This window comes from Beta vulgaris, chromosome 6 (genome assembly GCF_026745355.1).
Source record: "Beta vulgaris subsp. vulgaris cultivar EL10 chromosome 6, EL10.2, whole genome shotgun sequence".
Taxonomy (NCBI): domain Eukaryota; kingdom Viridiplantae; phylum Streptophyta; class Magnoliopsida; order Caryophyllales; family Amaranthaceae; genus Beta; species Beta vulgaris.
The window spans coordinates 41,944,360-41,949,520 of record NC_079207.1 but is presented as its reverse complement, the minus strand read 5'-3'; the positions used below and the strand labels follow the sequence as shown (position 1 = coordinate 41,949,520).

General features: G+C 35.4%; 1 long non-coding RNA gene across 2 annotated transcripts; it reads right to left on the bottom strand.

The window, feature by feature from the left end:
- Positions 1-1,358: 1,358 nt before the first annotated feature.
- On the bottom strand, positions 1,359-4,007 carry LOC104896826 (uncharacterized). Of its 2 annotated transcripts, none has more exons than XR_790525.4 (3): positions 2,738-4,007; positions 1,649-1,840; positions 1,359-1,554 (listed from the first exon to the last, which is right to left on the bottom strand). It is a non-coding gene; the product is annotated as an uncharacterized LOC104896826 (long non-coding RNA). The 2 variants fall into 2 exon arrangements; XR_790526.4 differs by having other exon boundaries at positions 2,743-4,007.
- Positions 4,008-5,161: the final 1,154 nt, after the last annotated feature.

The window sequence follows — 5,161 nt, the reverse complement described above, 5'->3', positions numbered from 1 at the left end:
ACAGTCCCTAGCTACAACATCATGTGTGCTCGACACAAAGAGGGAAAACGACTACTATCTCAAGCTTGCGAGATACTGTTTGTTGCTTATCATACCCTAGCAAAGGACCCCCACTCTAGGAAAGGTGTGAGTGCTCAAAGCTGGATTGATTTTTGGTGTAAATAGAAGAGAGTTCACAAGGAACCTACCAAGAGGCGCAGATACTCTGGGTCTCACCCAAAATTTACCGTTAATCCTAGCGTAAACATTGAAATCCAGCCAATTGTTTAGGAGAAGGCAGAATCAGATATGTTTGACCTTCTCGGGATCAAAGTTGTGAATAGGAGTACATACACTTATGTTGCGGCGCTTATATCTTGTTGGTTATGCACTTTTGTGTTGCCTGACTCTGAAGAGAGGTTGATTGGACCGAGCGCTTTTGAGATTGTTGTCTTGATGGCATGTGGGCATACCTTTAGTCTTGCAGTTCCTGTGCTTTCCATTATATATTACGGTTTGAATGCTATTGCAAGCGCTCCAAAACCAGCTTTTTCAAAAACCTTCTTCCCAGCACATTACCTTTATGGTTGGCTAGCATATTATTTCAACACTCACCATGACACCGACCATGTCCCACCTGGTCCTTGGATAGTTATATATTCGGGTGCACAAGGATCGAAATTCTTTGATAGAGAGGATGCTCACAATCTTATACATCCGGGGGTGTCAATTAACGTGGGTTCATTACTACAAAATTGGGCTATAGCAACGCTTCAAATGTGTTGCTATAGGGCTTAAAAATGTTGCATAAAGCTAAATGCAACGCTTTAAAAAGTATTTCAAAAAGTCTTGTTGCATTAGGTTATTGCAACACTTATTTGGAGCTATTACAACATTTTTAGAAAGCGTTGCATCATTTTAAAAATGCAACGTTTCTTTGATGCAATACTTTTAACCCCATATTGCAACGCTTTTTGAAATTCATAAGTAACTAATTGCAACGTTTTATTTAGTTATATGCAACGCTTTTTGAAATTCATAAGTAACTAATTGCAACGTTTTATTTAGTTATATGCAACGCTTTTGAAAGTGTTACCTAACCAATTGCAACATTTTTTTTAGTTATATGCAACACTTTTCAAATATTCATGCAACAAATTGCAATATATTTTTAAGTCACATGCAACGCTTTTGAAATATTCATGTAACAAATTGCAACATATTTTTTTAATTATATGCAACACTTTTGAAATTTTTGAGCAACGGTTTTAGCAATTATATCAATTCATACCTCCATTTTATACTATATATTGCATGATATTCACATAATACTTAGAAAATATATATTAACGCAAAATTCAAAAGTTACAACGAAAAACTACCAAAAATTATTATTTCATTCATAAAAAATGTACAAATACATCACATGGAATAGCCTTAAATGTGCTAGGTTACATATCTTAAACTTACAATCTACAGCACAAAACTCATTATTTACAGCTTCGAAAATCTAAAATATCATGTAGCTAATTTGAGCCATGTTTCCACAAATGCAAACACTGGTTGACTGTAAACCTGTAGTATATACAACAGAGAACAACAAAACTAAGTGGTCGAAATGAAAGGCTCATGCTTTAATGGCAATAACTATTGATGGAAAATACTTAACCTGAACTTTATAATTCTGTATACACAGCTAGTCTTTCACTTAATAACACTTCTAAGCATACTGATTCAATTTCAGACTGCTACTTAACCAGTGTAGCGACCAAATTGTTTCATGCAACTCAGAGAGAAAACCTGTCTGGAAGGATTCTACAGAGAACGCAGTGGCCTAAATCAGCAAACATAGCTTCAGCTCCTGCACTCACAATTAATGCTCACTAATGAAAATGATGGCACAAGTAAGTGAATAGACAATTAAAATTTCTCAAAGCTAGGAACCATGTTTATTGGACTCATCAATTGTATAGTATAGAGGCTGTTACTAAACGTATTAAATATGATGTAAAGCATGTGATGATTGGTATACACAGTAAGAACACTACACGAGCACAGATTGTTTGGTTGTATAGTTTGTAGATCATAGATCATACGATTAAGTATGAGTTTCTAGGCTTCTTGCCTACGAGCATGCCTCTAAGGAGCCTAGGTTGTAAAAAGTTTCCTTTGGTTATATTGAATTTCTTACCAAAAAAAGAATTTTGTTATTGATACTATATATATACCTATCACTTAAAGCAAAAAAATCCCATTCAAAATCTTTAAGCTATGGAGATTAAATAGCTGACCACCACCTCACCAAGATGACCTTTGAGTTTTAATCCATAAAGTGTGCTTTAATATAAGGAAAAACAGGGCAAGTTATAATTTGAGCAAAAAACATTTGTAATAAACTTGTAATCGTGATTGGCTCACAAAAACAACAACAACCCACCACCAACACCACCACAAGAGCAATGATTAGATTAATATTGAACATTCGATTGGAACGTTCACCTATGACCATCGAACACAACCATTGTAGTAGGATAACAACAACAACAAGACAGAACCAGGGAAGCAGCTGCAGGGAGTTTGGGTATGAGAGATATGAGAGCTTTTAGTCAAGCTACAAAGGAAGAATCCCTAATGGCTGAAATGCTAAACAAAAAAAAAAAAAAAAAAACTCACACACTACTTAAACATCAATTTCCAAAATTAGAGATTAACCAATCAGAGTTGACAATATATATTCATAAGCAAAGGGAAGGATTACCTTACCACTCAATGACTAATTGAATCTTAGGACCAAAATTCTGAACCTACAACAAATATACGACAAACAACAGCTAAACAAAAACCAACTTGAGCCATTAAAAATGGTAGAACTGTAGAAAACAAAAGATTGTGCCAGAATCATCATAATTTTTTTTTACCTCCTGCAGCTTAAGGGAGATACGAGCAGCTTCCGCCAAATGATCCACATTAGGAGTATCAAGAAAAGAACGCATAACAGAGGAATTGCATTTGCCTCGCTTCTGTATAAGGTAACTGGGGAAGGTAATAGAGCCCCTTACAATTGCCAACTAACATGGCTGTTCCAACTCTTAAAGCAACTGTTTTTGCTCTTATTGCCATTTGCTTGTTTTCGTTTTTTCGTTTTCACAATACTGACACTTTCTTAACTAGTCAAGGTCTTATCCAACCCCGAAAAAATTCAAACTTATGGATTTATAAACACAAATGCCAAGATATTGCATTTACATCGAATTTAAAAAGGGGAAAAGATAGTGAAATAACCATATTTTGTAGTAGTGTAAATTTAGACAAAAAAATAGAAATCAGACCTACAATGGATATAAAATTAACCACAAAAAAATGCCTAAAATTAAAGCACAAATAATCGACCAAAATCCATCACAAAATTCAACAAAAAATGCAACAAAATAAGACTAAAAATCCACAAAAAGTCGAGCACATAAATCAGAACAAATTTCAAACAAATGTTGAGCAATAATAAGTGAAAAAATTAACCTTAAAATCAACAACAAATCAACCACAAAAATCCTAGAAAATTCGAACACAGAAACCCACAACAAATCGAGCACAAAAATCACCCATATCAGACCCCATAAATCACCCAAAACTAAGCACAAATTCGAGATCCAATCCTGGAAAAATCAAGCCCTAAACCCACATCGATCGAAAATAAAATCCGAACAATTAAATCCCCAAACCAAAAAAAAAGAACCAATAAAACCCCAAAAGGTCGAATCTTATACCCTAATTTTGAACAACAAATTCAATACAAAAGTGAGAACATACCTCATGAATTCGTCTTAAATGAAAGAGAAGGACAGCAGCTTCGGCGACAATAGCTGGCTGGTGAGAGGAGAGAGAACGAGGAGAAATGAAAAGAGAGAATGAGGTTCTATCCCTAACATTAGGGACTTGTTTGGTTCACCATAGGAAGTAAAAAATCTCATGAATTTTAAATACACATGAATTAAGTTCTTGCATTAAATTCATGGGAATTGAAAAATGTTGTTTGGTTATTCGTTAGGGAAGTAGAATTCCCATGAATTTTCACTTGCCTAGGGGGGAGTTGGTAAGCTACTTCCTACAAAAGTTCATGGGAAGTTCTTCTTCCCCCACTTTACAAACTTTTTGTTAACCAAACAACAAACCTATCTTACACATCCTATGAAATAGAAATTCGCATGATCTTCTTTGCCAACCAAACAAGCCCTAGAATAAAGTTGTGTAAAGTGTGAAATTTAAGAAAATTTTGACTAAAATTTGGGTGAATGACGCCTTTCACCAAAAAAATTTAGTATCCCGCTTTTTACTTTTTAAAAAAACCTACGCAACGTTTATTATGTGTTGCAAATAATTGTTGCTAAATCGTGACAAATTGCAGCACTTTAGATAAAATTTTGCCTAAGACAACTGATGTGTTGCATCAACTTTTATTATGCAACGTTTTAAGTAGAAGTGTTGCAACATTCTATTTTTTTGTTAAAAAATGGAGCAGAGTATAAGAGTTTTGCAACTAAATTATTGCATTAGCCTAGTTTTGTAGTAGTGCGTTGCACCATGTTGAACAAGAACAAACATGACCTTTTGCATGATGACGGTCAGCTAGACCCTGTCAAATTCAGTTATATGTTTCTCTTCGATCCGGTTACCTCGCCTCGCGCTCCTCTGACAAATTTCTTGTTGAACCGTACTCCCCGCATCGATTTGCACGACAATTTGGTTATTACCAAGATTACACTGGTCTACTGCGTCGTGATGTACAAGAACGGCAGGTGTCTTACTATGAAGCTTTGTGTTATTGGACATTGCTTTTGTTTACTGGAAGCCAGTCTCGTGTTTTTATACTATGCCAATCACTAGACTGGAAAAACTTGGTGACATCTGAATTTGCTAGCTGGTGGCCTAAAGTGTCTATTGGAGTTTTAAGGAAGAGTGTTGAAATGCTTTGTTCAAGCGTCCTAACTGATGCATCAAAGTACAAGCACGATCAACGACATAATGATGGAAACGTTTGGATCCGCCCAAAGATGATGGTTTACGTCTTAGAGGCACCCCTGATAACCGCAGCAATAAACAAATAGCAAATCGTCATGGTTTCGTTAATGGCCCAGACACTAGTAACACAGGGTGCGATGTCAATTTTAAACACAGTCGTAATAAG